The 14291-nt window shown below is 42.8% G+C and overlaps 2 protein-coding genes, 1 non-coding gene and 1 pseudogene across 7 annotated transcripts in view; 2 read left to right on the top strand and 2 right to left on the bottom strand.

The window, feature by feature from the left end:
* The window catches only part of RNASE6 (ribonuclease A family member 6), a 476573-nt gene that overhangs the window by 43055 nt on the left and 419227 nt on the right, over window positions 1-14291 (bottom strand). The window lies entirely within an intron of this gene.
* Window positions 1-14291, bottom strand: part of RNASE4 (ribonuclease A family member 4) — a 31813-nt gene that overhangs the window by 11222 nt on the left and 6300 nt on the right. Inside the window, exon 1 of one of the 4 annotated variants that reach the window (XM_066342824.1) lies at window positions 9535-9681. The exons of 1 other annotated variant lie outside the window; for it this stretch is intronic. The gene's annotated coding sequence lies outside the window, so the exon portion shown is untranslated. Of the gene's footprint in view, window positions 1-1794; window positions 1834-9516; window positions 9682-14291 lie in introns of those variants that run through there. 2 more of the 4 variants (XM_066342826.1, XM_066342827.1) reach the window with 2 other exon arrangements.
* Window positions 630-2589, top strand: LOC136376630 (band 4.1-like protein 4B; annotated as a pseudogene).
* Window positions 11003-11078, top strand: TRNAA-CGC (transfer RNA alanine (anticodon CGC)). Its single transcript has one exon. It is a non-coding gene; the product is annotated as a tRNA-Ala (tRNA).

Genomic DNA, 14291 nt, shown 5'->3' with positions numbered 1-14291 from the left:
ATTCCCCAAGAATTAGGTGGCTTGTGGCCGAGGGTGGAATTATGTACTACTTAGAAAAAACAGAGAGGAGCATGTTAGAATCGCTGTAATGCTTGGAAGTGGGTCTGGGGTCTTTTATAGAGGACTGGAGGAATAAGAATCCAAGCTTATATTTATGAGCTTCTCATATTGGGAACGATGTGGACTATTCTCAGAGAGAATTTTCTAGTTTCCCCTACGCAGGCTGTGACACAACCGGCAAATGCTGTTACTATGTGACAGAAAACAAACAGGCTAGACCAGGGGTGGGAACTTATGGCTCACGAGCCAGATGTGGCAGCTCTTTTGATGGCTGCATCTGGCTTGCAGACAAATCTTTAATAAAAAAAATAATAATGTTAAAAATATAAAACATTCTCATGTATTACAATCCATTCATTTCCTACCACTCATGTTCCTGGTTGTGGGTGGCTGGAGCCAATCACAGCTGTCCTCCGGGACAACACCCAATTTTTATTGGATATTGTGTAATGTACACAGGTCGTTGTATGGCTTTCACGGAATTATGTTTTAAAATATGTGGCGTTCATGGCTCTCTTGGCCAAAAAGGTTCCTGACCCCTGGCTAGACCTTTGGCCATTGTCGCTCAATGCAGCTCTAGGCATGGGGTGTCAGGCTGAGGGTGGGGGATGGGGCAGGGAGATAGCGCAAAGGAGAACCCTAGCTCAAGGGGGCAGCGCCTGCTGTGCCTTTCTGCGGGACCCACTGAAGAGACCGTGGACCTGCTCAAACATGCCAAAGGCCAGGATTTGTTTGATCAGCTCGTGTACCCCTGGGACCTCGTGGAAACAGATTACTTTGGCGTCCAGTTCCTTGACTCTGCCCAGGTCGCACAACGGCTGGATCATTCCAAACCCATAAAAAAGCAGATGAAAATTAGACCTGCTTATGCTTTGCACTTTCAAATTAAATACACTGTCACAAAAATTAGGGGATCAGGGAACACGCAGATATTCCAGTACTTTTCCAGCCTTTTCTATAGTGTATTTTCACCAATGAAATAAAAGTTGGTTTTGCATCTCATTCGCATAATCGAACAACCTTCTTTAGCTTGTCATTTGCTTGTTTAATAAAAAAAATCAAATGCTTTTTTTTGGTGCTTCATATTCATTTTGAAATATCCCTTAATTTTTATGAGCAGTGTATTATTCCTCAGAACTGAACAACCTTCTTGGAGGGTTTATAAGGTACCTGCTTTACAGCTCAGGCATGACATTCAGAAAACCTGAAATGCCCATATGAAATGGCTGTGGAATTGGTTACTCTCTGTCCACAAGTGAAGCTTGGGGAATGTCAGCTTCCAGAACACACGCCAGAGCTTATGTCTGAGTTTCAGTTCACTCTCAGACAGAAGCAATGGAATTTGATATTTTCCAGAAATGAAGAGTGTAGGGAAGAGCCCTGCCCAAGTAGGACTCTCCTGTCTGAGTGAAGCAGAGTGACTGGAAGTGTATGGTAGACATGCATGTTGTCAGGGGAAGAGATTGCTGTGAACATTCTCCTGGGCCCACCCAGACAGGCATATTAATCTTTGAAGGAGCTAATAAAATAGGCTTAGTCTTTTGGCCTAGAGCAGAGGTAGTCAACCTTTTTATACCTACCGCCCACTTTTGTATCTCTATTAGTAGTAAAATTTTCTAACCGCCCACCGGTTCCACAGTAATGGTGATTTATAAAGTAGGGAAGTAACTTTACTTTATAAAATTTATAAAGCAGAGTTACAGCAAGTAAAAGCATATAATAATAATTACTTACCAAGTACTTTATGTCGGATTTTCACTAAGTTTGGCAGAATAAATCTTGTAAAAAAACTTACTATAGTTAAATCTATCTTTTTATTTATACTTTGGTTGCTCCGCTACCACCCACCATGAAAGCTGGAACGCCCACTGGTGGGCTGTAGGGACCAAGTTGACTACCACTGGCCTAGAGTTACCAAAATGGATTTTAAAAAGCAAATTGACACAGGTGGTGGTGGAGGAGGATGTTCAGGGGCAGGAGCAGAAGCGCGCGTTTTATTCAGCTTGGACAGCACCAGGCAGGACCTGCAAGCACCTCTGGAAATTCGCAGTGTAGTGTCACGCAATCTTCCGACTGCAGACTCCAGGAAATAGCAAATCGAATAGATCAGACTTTATCAGGCTGGGGTTTCGCTTCAAATTCAGTAGGCAGACAGAATATCAAGCTACACATGGGGCCCTGTTGCCAAAAACCGGCACCTTTGAGAGGAAGCCTAGTAAACGCTATCCATACCAAGGACATTCAACATTCAAACCAAGCAAATCGGTGATAGCTCAGCTCTGCTCTAAAACAAATCCTGAAGTCCATAATTACCAGCCTCGGTATCATCCTAATATCCACTCTCTCCAGCCTGGGTGGCACCCTCATTCTCCGAATGTATGGCCATCCTTCCAGGATGACAGGCTATGTCGGAAAGCATCAGCTAGTGGAGATGACAACTATTTCGATTATGTCTACAACCCAAACCAGAAGAACTTAGGAGGAATGCAGAGTGTGATGTGTGGAGAAAAACTCATGACTGTGCTTTGAAAGATTAAAGACCTCACTTCCATTCACCACAGCTGCATTACATTCCATGAAAAGTGTCTTGGCATAGCCCTGGCTGGTTGGCTCAGTGGTAGAGCGTCGGCCTGGCGTGCAGGAGTCCCGGGTTCGATTCCCGGCCAGGGCACACAGAAGAAGCGCCCATCTGCTTCTCCACCCCTCCCCCTCTCCCCCCTCTCCTTCCTCTCTGTCTCTCTCTTCCCCTCCTGCAGCCAAGGCTCCATTGGAGCAAAGTTGGCCCGGGCGCCTCAGGCGCTAGAATGGCTCTGGGTGCGACAGAGCAACGCCCCAGATGGGCAGAGCATCGCCCCCTGGTGGGCATGCCGGGTGGATCCCGGTCGGGCACATGCGGGAGTCTGTCTGACTGCCTCCCCGTTTCCAACTTCAGAAAAATACAAAAAAAAAAAAAGTGTCTTGGCATTAGATAGACGTTTGTGAAAGTGTCTTTAAGGAGCAGTTCCAAAAGGAGTCTTCAGTGTCCGTGTAAATATTGGAAAATAGTCATGCTCACTAGTCACAACTTACTGTTGACTAAATTCTCAATAAAATGAAGGTAGGTAAAGGCTTAGGAATCACTTTGATATTCTGATTTTAAAAGTGGAGTAAATAATCTATGTTATTGTATTGCTCTGTACCCGGTATTTCTTTGTTATATAATAAAGGAGACCAAATAAAACCAGAGAAATGTGGGAAGATGGCTCTGCAGAGAGTACCAGTAATATGGTGGGGATGAAGATGGCTCTGCCATTGTGTGACTTTAGACAAGCCATCTCCCCTTCACTGGCTTCATTTTACTCATCTGAAAAGACTTGGTAGGACTGATTGTCAAGGTCCTTTCCAAATTTAAAATTCTATGTTTTATTAAAATTTAATATTTTAGGCTGAGGCTATAACATTCACGCTATCTCATAAGAAAACTGCAATATCCCCTTGTCTAACAGAGGTTACCCCATCCAGAAGCTAGATAATAACATATATAACTTGTTAGATGTTGTATGATGCAGAGAGCCTTTGAATTTCAGATCTTAAGACAGTTTAGCCACTTTGAATTTTAGAGATTTTACTAGTCATAAATTGCATAGCATCCATTTTAATAGGATTTGCTGCTCAAGTAAAAGAATAATTTTCTAATATCTTAATGATTGGTGCTGTTTTCAGAAGATATGATTATGGATACAAACTGTCAGAATTTGTAGACTTTGAGGGTTGGCTTTTACCCTAGATTTCACTCTTTTAAAAAGCAATATGTCATCTCAAATGCCTATGACTTAAATTAAAGCATATAAAGTTTTAAGAAAGTTGTGCTAAAGCATTCTGTAGACTAAGATAAGGTGGGTGTTGCATAGTCTTCTTGTAGAACCCAAAATTAATAGGTTGTCTTTTAGGGTAGAACTCACACAAAATTTTTATTTCCCCTCATTTCAAGCCAAGCATCAAACCTTGTTTCTTTCTCTCTCTCTCTCTCTCTCTCTCTTTTTAAATTTATTTATTTTTTTATTTTTCTGAAGTGAGAAGCAGAGAGGCAGAGAGACAGACTCCCACATGCTCCCGACTGGGATCCACCCAGCATGCCCACTAGGGGTCCATGCTCTGCCCAGCTGGGGCGTTGAAATCGGAGCCATTCTTGTGCCTTAGGCCATCCTCAGCGCCTGGGCCAACTTTGATCAAATGGAGCCTTAGTTGCCAGAGAGGAAGAGAGAGAGCGAAAGGAGAGGGAAAAGGGTGGAGAAGCAGATGGGCGCTTCTCCTGTGTGCCCTGGCCAGAAATCAAGCCCGGGACTTCCACACACCCAGGCCGACGCTCTACCAGTGAGCCATCCAGTCAGGGCACCTCATTTCTCTTAATAGATAAGCCCAAGATATTTTTCATTAGCTATGATATTTTTTGTTAGTATTTTTGTGAAATCAATTCCCATGCCATTTTTCTGTATGTAATTGTAATTTGGCCCATTTCAAGCTTTAAAAAATGTACTGACATTTCTTGACTTTTTTTTTTGCTAAAATTAGATTTTTTTAGTTTCTGCAGAAATCCAGAACAAGGAGGTCAGCTGCACGCCCTGCACAGTGGCGTTTATATCATGCACAACATTCCCCTAAGATATTTGTTTAATGGTATATTTCATTTTAGCAGATATGCTGATGCTCATTGTATGTGCTGTGTACAAATAAATGTGTTCCAAACTTTTTAAAAACAAACAAAATAGGCCTGACCTGTGGTAGCGCAGTGGATAAAGTGTCGACCTGAAAATGCTGAGGTCACTGGTTCGAAACCCTGGGCTTGCCTGGTCAAGGCACATATGGGAGTTGATGCTTCTAGCTCCTCCCCCTCCTCTCTCTCTGTCTCTCTCTCTCCCCCTCTCTCTCCTCTCTAAAAATGAATAAATAAATTTTTTTTTAAATTAAAAAAAAAAAATCTCCTTAGAACTTTTCATTGTCAAAGTCCTTATAATTTGCTGTAATGATTTCTTAACATCATCCTTAACAGAAGAAGAAGAAAAGGAAGAAGAGGATTGCTGCCATCATCTCAAGAACTTTTAGTCTAAACTGTAGAACTCACGCTTCCCAGTGGTAGTGTGTCAGACACTCAAACACACCCATAAAGTAAATATAATGCTTCTTCCTGGAGTATGATTTTAACTCAATGAAAGCTAATTAAAAATAGAATTAAGTATAGATAACAAAATAAAAAAAACACATTTCTTATGAACTTTAAAACTTTATGTCTTAAGAAATTTAAAGGTTTGAGAACTGAGAAATATTTGGCGCTTGCAGCAGATAGTTTCTGACTATACTTTTAGTTCTTTGGAGAAAATTTGAAAGAACATTAAGAGCCTTTAAATACTATCACATTATATATATTATATCAAATATATGTGAATGCTCCCACACCCAATGATAAAAATGACTTCACTCTAAATTTGAAACTGATTTTTATAATATTGTTTTTCAGTTTGTTTGTCTGTAAGTAAATAATTTACTTTATGTTTGGCTATGATTTTTTAGCAATCATCGCATATATTGAGAAGTTCTTAAAATGGCAGATACATTAGACCTGCAAGTTGACTGACTGGTGGTGGCACAGGAGATAAAATGTTGGAGGCTGAGGTCCCAGGTTTGAAACCCTGAGGTCGCTGGCTTGAGCATAGGATCATTGAAATGATCCCGTAGTCACTGGTTTGAGCCCAACGATTGCTGGCTTGAGCAAGAAGTCACTAGCTCAGCTTGAGCCCCCCAGTCAAGTCACATATGATAAGCAATCACTGAACAACTAAAACGACACAACTACTTCTCATCTCTCCCCCTTCTTCTCTCTCTTTCTCTCTTAAAAAAATTTTTTTTGACCTGCAAGTTATTCTTAAGTGTAATGTATTTTATATAAATCCTAAATTTAAAAACAAATGGTATATTTTCATAGATATTAAATTAACTATTAATTTTTAGTTTGTGTTTTTCTTGTTTGTAAGTCAATAAACTTTATTTTCATGTCAAATACTTGTATAGCCATTAAAGACACCACAGGTTCCTGCAATGAGCCTGTAGTATTACTGAACAGCCCCAGGATTATGACTGTGAATCTAAAAAGACCAGGAAATTCAGAGTTCTGATGGTTACATGGGAAGGCATGTGACAGAGTGAACAAAGTGAGCACTCTTTCTCATGACCATCTAGCATTGATCCATCTTGTCTGTTTCAAATTTGACATGCTGCTAAAGAATACCAAATCACACACTAAGAAAATTTTTGGTCATTCTACAATTCTGAGATAAATAACAGCTGAAAAAATTTTCCAATAAGAACATGCATTTTAATTTATAATAGGATCCAGTGAAAGCATGTTCTTGAGAGTTTAGCAAGAAAGTGGTACATGACCACAGAGGGAAGAGTCACTCCTACAAGAAAAGCACGTACTGTATTCATACATGGCCATGTACATGGAGCTGTTGGCCTGCCAAGCTTCCATTTGCCAAGCTCTTTACATTTATATTGTGCTTTTTAGTCTTCAGGATGTTTTCTCTTTCTAGTTTTTTAAAAGACCTCATCAAAGTTTTATTGATTTGGATTCAATTAGGTCTCTTGCTCTTCTTCAATGGACAAATATTGCCTTCTAATGTCAAAGGCAATTATAAAATCACAGGCTCCCAAGACAAAACAGGACCGTAGAGGTTACCATCATAGAGTCAACACCTCTCTGAGACCAGGATCTCAAAAGTTCAAAATCAGGAAGTAGACTCAGAGGCAGGAGTTGCCAAAAGAGCCATTAGGTGGCAGTGGTGGATAGAAATGTTGTCAAGGTCTTCCATGCTGTAGGAGACCCTGAGTCCATATAGGAGATACCAGTGCTGTACAGGTTGTGGGGATACTGTTGTTCACAGAAAAGAGTCTGGCTGGCAGGCCTGCCTACAGTCTATGCTTTAGATATTAAGACCAAAGACACCCCACTAGATACAAGCATCAGAACAAAAGTCATGAAGTTCAGGATATTGCACAAAAGTATATTGCAAAATAAAGTAATACCTCTTGTCAGTTTTTATGGGTGCCATTTTCAAGCCTTTATCCACGTACTCTTGGGCAAACAATTACCTGTTTACTTGTCAGTGTTTCCTGCTGGTGTATAAGCTGTAGGAGGGCAGAGCCCATATTATTCACCCTGAATCACAGTGCCTGCCTCACATTACACCAGGGGTCGGGAACCTTTTGGGCTGAGAGAGCCATGAATGCCACATATTTTAAAATGTAATTCCTTGAGAGCCATACAACAACCCATGTACATTACGCATTATCCAATAAAAATTTGGTGTTGTCCCGGAGGACAGCTGTGATTGGCTCCAGTCACCTGCAACCATGAACATGAGCGGTAGGAAATGAATGGATTGTAATACATGAGAATGTTTTATATTTTTTACGTTATTATTTTTTTATTAAAGATTTGTCTGCGAGCCAGATGCAGCCATCAAAAGAGCCACATCTGGCTCGCGAGCCATAGGTTCCCATGCATTAGACCCTTAATATTTTATTCATTCATTCATTTATTTTTTAGTGATAGACTTCATTTTCTTCTGTAGGTATAATTTGTTCATCTATAAAATGAGAGAGTTGCTAACTCTAACATCTGAAATTCCATGGTTCTCAATTAAGCATAAGAAAATCTCTTCCAGTTTTACTAGCAAAAGTCAAGTGTGATTACGGAGACAAGTTTGTATAAGTTTAGTTGGTGGCAGAAGGCATTGCATAAAAGAAATAGATGATAAGAAGACCTGTGACCCAGTTTCACAGATGTATATCGTTTCTTAAGGCTCAGTGTATGCCTGACCAAGCGGTGGCGCAGTGGCTGGGGCATCTAACTGGGATGCAGAGGACCCAGGTTCGAGACCCCGAGCTCGCCAGCTTGAGCGCGGGTTCATCTGGTTTGAGCAAAAAGCCCACCAGCTTGAACCCAAGGTCACTGGCCCCAGCAAAGGGTTACTCAGTCTGAAGGCCCACGGTCAAGGCACATATGAGAAAGCAATCAATGAACAACTAAGGTGTTGCAACACGCAATGAAAAACTAATGATTGATGCTTCTCATCTCTCCGTTCCTGTCTGTCCCTGTCTCTGACTCACTGTCTCTGTAAAAAAAAAAAAAAAAAAAGGCTCAGTGTATAAGCCAAACCCCACCTCTAGTTAAAGCACTGAACCGATGCTACACAGGGTCTTCACATCCTACAAATCCATTTGCTGGTTGGAGGTTGAAAGCCTCCCATCCCAGCCTGTAAAGGTAAAGGAGAATCTTTGTTTTTAATTTGCACATTCATTCTGTAACAACCCCTTTTAATTTTGCTCAGGTTTATTGTAATCTTGATCAAAGACATCCAGAATCCAAATCCCAGCCAGTATACACTGTGACCACCAGTATCTAACAACTGCTTCCCACTCACAACTTCCTCACTCAACTATTGAATCCTAAATTTCCCAAAAAGAGATAAATTAAATTTGGGAGAAAACAAGTATAAGAGATTATTAGTGGTACAGAAGTGAATCTGCCTAGACCAGGGATGCAGAGTATGACCTCCTGTGATCAAACTCATTCACACATACCCTTCCATATTCAAGCACATAACTGTCAGCCAGCTTTTTGTCACTGTAAAATTTGTTCTTATTATCTGTCTCAAAACAATCCTTTAGTCTTCACAAGAATTAATATTCTCTTCCTCTTTCCACAAGACAATGTTTTGTATTCAAGAGATCCACCTAATTTTATACAACAGGGAGTTAACTTGATAGTCTTTGATGAGTAATGATGGTTATAATTTCCATAAATGCAGTTTCATGCTTTTATATGTTTCAGGGCACTATCCCTCAAAGCAAAAGCATGACAGCCAATGCACAGTCCTCCCTTTATCTCTTTTCCTTCTTTCCTCCCTTCAATTTGCCAGTGTAACTTTTTTTGATTTTAGGATGTGTTACACTTGACTCTTAAAGAGCAATCAAACATTTTCAAGGAAAAAAATTAGTAGAGACGGTTAGAGGAAAACAGAGCTAAAAGCATGCCTTTGTTTCTTTCTTTGTTCTGCCACATTTAATGTCTGTGCTCAGATGCCCTTCAGCAAATGGCTTCCCCAAGTGTTTGGAGATTTTATCACCATTCAGGAATCCCTCCTGAACCTTCACTTGCTCCAGCTTTCACTAATTCCCCTTCATCCACATACAGGCTACCCCCAAATAAATGTTTTTATTTTACACTTTAGAATCTGATTCACTTCCCCGCCCTCCCCCCTTAATTCATTAGCTTGGGCACAGAGGCTTTAAAGGGGAAATAATGGTTTCATTAAAATGGCTAGATGGCTAGAAATAGTGTGTGTGTGTGTGTGTGTGTGTGTGTGTGTGTGTGTGTGTGTGTGTGTATAGATATAAACAAATAGAGCAATAGATTACCAGGGGTAAGAATCTTACAAAAATCTGGAAGTTTCCCTCCAACTGAAGATGACTTCCGCTGTTTGTTCCTGGAGATGGCTTCCAGCTGTGTGAACCCAGAGATCCTCTCTGGTTCTGATTATATAGTTTTCAAATGAACTGGGTAGGGAGACTAGTTCCAAAGATCCCTAACCCTGGCAGACACATGGAAAGCAAGGACACTGCTCTTAGACAAATAAAGAAGAGTCATTCACCTTTTCCCTGGGCACTACTGGGTTAAATATTAACCCACTGGGATGCATTAGAGATTTATTCTGGGAGGCAAAGTTTGATATTGATCAGCATGGCCCTTGGTCCCAAAGTTGCCCTTTTTCTGATGTCCGTGGTTCTTACTCTTGCCCATGACAGGACTGAAGTTTCATTGTTCACATCGTATGATCTGACTCTAGAAGGCATTGTTTCTGACCTGTGGGCCAACTCCAAGAACTGCTTTGAAAGAATCCTGCAGAGTAAGTGTGGTCTGTCAGCAGGATATCTTCCCCTGTACCTTCTTTTTACCCACAGAATTTGGTTTCATGAAAGGACACCATGCCAATAAGTAGGTTATTCCTTACATTTCCCAGAACCAGGAAAGAACTTCTAGAGATAGTTATGTGAGAGGTATTGGTATCCTGATCTCGACCTCCCAGCCTCTAACCTTCAGAAGTACCCTTGCATTATTTGCTGGGCTTCCCCTTACTTTATCCTCAGGTGCTCATAAGAGACTAACCCTGAACACTCAATTTTCTGTTCCTTGTAGCACCATTGTAAAACTGATTGTCTCCACTATCATTGCAACTCTCATAACTCTCATTGCATCACTCCTTTGATAGTTAATTGATCTCATTATCAAATTATAAACCCCTTGAGAAAAGAATAATTGTCTTGTTAATCTTTACAGTCTTAGTTTCTAAGACAGTGACTGACACTTAGGTCCCAAATTTTCTAGGAATGCATTGATCTCACTTTGGAGACCCCATGCAAACTTTCCTGGCTTCTTTGTTTGTTTTTTCCTTGTGACAAAGACAGCAAAGACAGAGAGAGAGAGAGAGATACAGATAGGAAGGGAGAGAGATGAGAAGCATCAATTATTCATTGCAGCACCTTAGCTGTTCATTGATTGCTTTCTTATATGTGCTTTGACTGGGGGACTACAGCGGACTGAGTGACCCTTTGAGCCTCTGCTCAAGCCAGAGGCCTTGAGCCCACGAGTGACCCTTTGCTAGAGGCTTTGAGCCCACTCTCAACCCAGCAAGTTCAGGGTTTCGAACCTGGGTCCTCTGTCCCAGTCCAATGCTCTACCCACTGCGCCACTGCCTATGCAGGCTCTTGGCTCCTCTTAAGGCTCACCAAAATATTTGGGTTTGGTAGTGGTTATCAAACAGGCAGGTAGAGTAGAAAGCTTTCTAAGGTTCCCAGGGAAGCTCTGCTTCTAGTGTATTGATAAGCCTTAAAACCCCACTGTTAGGCCCTGGCCGGTTGGCTCAGCGGTAGAGCGTCGGCCCCGCGTGCGGGGGACCCGGGTTCGATTCCCGGCCAGGGCACATAGGAGAGGCGCCCATTTGCTTCTTCCCCTCCCGCAGCCAAGGCTCCATTGGAGCAAAGATGGCCCGGACGCTGGGGATGGCTCCTTGGCCTCTGCCCCAGGCGCTAGAGTGGATCTGGTCTCGGCAGAGCGACGCCCCGGAGGGGTAGAGCACCCCCCCCCCGTGGGCGTGCCAGGTGGATCCTGGTCGGGCGCATGCGGGAGTCTGTCTGACTGTCCCTCCCCGTTTCTAGCTTCAGAAAAATACAAAACAAAAAAAACCCCACTGATAATACCTTCAATTTTGAGGTCTTGGTCCCCATTGCAATGCAATCTCTCCTAGAAAAGATTGACTCTTTAAACAGCTGTCAGTGAGTTACAAGTGCTTGGGCATGTGCTCTAGAGCCTTAAGGTTTTGGTTGGGCCTGAGGATTTAAGGAAGAAGAAAAATGGGTGAGGCAGGTTAGTAAAAAGCTAGAAAAATTCCCTGGCAAGTAAAATGAGGAAAACTGAGACAAAATAATTAAACAAAGGACTGAGCAATTAGTTGTTAACAGCCAGCTACAAAATCACAAGACCCTATTTCTAACCAAAGACAGTTAGGAACAGATGATTTACATCACTCCTCCCCAACCAGAGTGACTAGCTTAAACCACCCTAGTCAGGGAGATAGGTGATGGAGACCCAGCCAAACCCAAGAACAGATAAAGTCAAGGTAATAAATAACTAAAAACCCAATTAGAGCCAGACAAATCCAAGATAGGTATAAAGATGACCAGAGAATGATACCCAACCCCATTTTATACTCATTTTGCTACATCAGCATGTTAAAAACAACAACAAAAACCTAAAAAGCTGATGAAATTCTGACTGAGACCCCTAAAATTCCTGCCTACAGAAAACAGATAAACTCTTAGAACAAAGGAACCAGTGCCGACTCTCCCTGGAGCACAACCCTGCTACCCTTCCTCAGGCATGTGATTTTACTTTCTTTCTCCTAAACTCCTCGGGCCCTCTTCTTGCCTAATTTTTCAGTGAGCCAAAAGCAGCCTGGCCTTTGCTCATTTCTGTCACTGTGACTTTTACTTCTACGTTAATCTAGCAGCCCGCCTAGGGTCACTTCTATTGCTGCGACTTGTTCCTGGGCCTAGGCAGCCCAGCCGAGGCTGACTTCTGTTACTGTGATTTTGCTTCTTCTATTCCAAGCTTTAATAAACAAACTCTCATAATCACCTGGACTTGTATCTTGAATTCTTTCCTGCATGAAGTCAAGAACCCACACACCCCAGACTGTGCTGGGGCAGACCTGCCTTGGCCCAGTTCTAGTCCCTTTCTGGGGATATAGGCAGCAAGAAGAATTCAGAAAAGGACTAACTTGGCCCTGGCCAGTTGGCTCAGTGGTGGGGCGTCGGCCTGGCATGCGGGAGTCCCGAGTTCGATTCCTGGCCAGGGCACACAGGAGAAGCACCCATCTGCTTCTCCACCCCTCCCCTTCTCCTTCCTCTGTCTCTCTCTTCCCCTCCCGCAGCCAGGGCTCCATTGGAGCAGGGTTGGTCCGGGTGCTGGGGATGGCTCCATGGCCTCTGCCTCAGGCGCTAGAGTGGCCCTGGAGGGCAGAGCAACGCCCCAGATGGGCAGAGCATCGCCCCCTGGTGGGCATGCTGGGTGGATCCCGGTCAGGCACATGCGGAAGTCTGGCTGCCTCCCTGTTTCCAACTTCAGAGAGGTGCAAAAAAAAAGAAAGAGAAAAAAAAAAAGAAAAAAAAAACCAGAAGAGGACTAACTTTACTTGCTTTTCAGTTATATTGGGACACAGTCCTACCTGAGTTTTACTTTTCCCCATCTTCTCCTTTCTTCTCTGCATTTCCAACCAAATCCTATGCTAAAAGGAATAAAGTTGAGGGTAGTGAGATGAGGATCAAGAAAACTGCCTTTCCCTCAGTACCTGGTGCCTCAGGGTTACTGAACTCTCTGGAAAGGAAAGGAAAGGCATGTTTCAGTGCATTTGTTCTGCTGAACACCAAAATTCAATGTTTTTTTAGGAGCAAAGAGAAATAACAGGACATGGGGTCCATAGAGTGGGACCTCTACTGGAATCTAGCGGAGTAGCGTAATGCTCACTCACTTTTCTTTCTTGGGCAGATAGCTATTTGAGAGTGGTGCCTATTTTAAGTTAATAATATATACCCCTCCCCCTTTTTTTAATGAGAGGAAGGGAGATCGAGAGACAAGACTCCTGCATGTGCCTCAACTGGGATCCACCAGGCAACCCCTGTCTGGGCATGCTTGAATCAACTGAGGTATCCTCAGCCCCCGAGGCTGATGCTCCAACCATCTGAGCTATCCTCAGCAGCACAGCAAGGGGCCAGGACCAACGCTTGAACAATGGAGCCACTGGCTGCCAGAGGAGAAGAAAGAGAAGAGGGGAGGGAGGAAAAGAGAAGCAGGTTGTCGCTTCTTATGTGTGCACTGACCTGGGATTGAACCCGCGATAACGCTCTATCCACTGAGCCAACTGGCCGGGCATATAACTTTTTACAGAGATACTGAAGAAATGAGTTCTAAAAGCTATCAAACAGTCATTTATTAGGGAAGATGGTTGCCAGGCCTTGATAGACTCAGCAGTCTGGGAAGACTGAAGCAGCAGTCAATTCCCACAGCCTTTGGGAATCAAGACCACTTGATCAGTATGACCCTTCTCTGATAAATCACCTAACAACAGCGATAAGGTACTCCATTCCAATGTCATATACATATCTGAAACACCAGTTCAAACACCAACTCACACACAACAGATCAGCCTCTGATTTTAGAGTTATGCAGTGATTCTGGGGAGCAGCCTCCAGCCTCTGAACACAGCCACATTCCTTCTCTGCCTCTAGGACTTCACTGAACAACCTTGGGAGAATTCACAACCTGCCTACATGGTTGATGTAAGGCCAGTAGCCGCGGCCACCATCACAGCCGCCTGGCCCATTCAGGTTTGCATTAGATTCAAACAGACAGTAATGAAACAATGGGAGCCAAGAACTGGTGGGCCATTAGCTTTAATCCTAGCTTGCTCCCAGCGGGCAAGTAAAAACACACACTGGGCTCCAAAACCCACTCATTCAGTGCTCACAAAGCTACTGACTTATCCGAGTTTCCTAGAATCAAAGGTTTCTAGCTCACTAGACATATTCATCTCTGTTCCTCAATCTCCTTCCTTCTCCCTGCACAAACTCTGCACAAA

This window comes from Saccopteryx leptura, chromosome 6, assembly GCF_036850995.1.
Source record: "Saccopteryx leptura isolate mSacLep1 chromosome 6, mSacLep1_pri_phased_curated, whole genome shotgun sequence".
Taxonomy (NCBI): Eukaryota; Metazoa; Chordata; class Mammalia; order Chiroptera; family Emballonuridae; genus Saccopteryx; species Saccopteryx leptura.
This window is presented reverse-complemented; position numbering and strand designations above follow the sequence as displayed.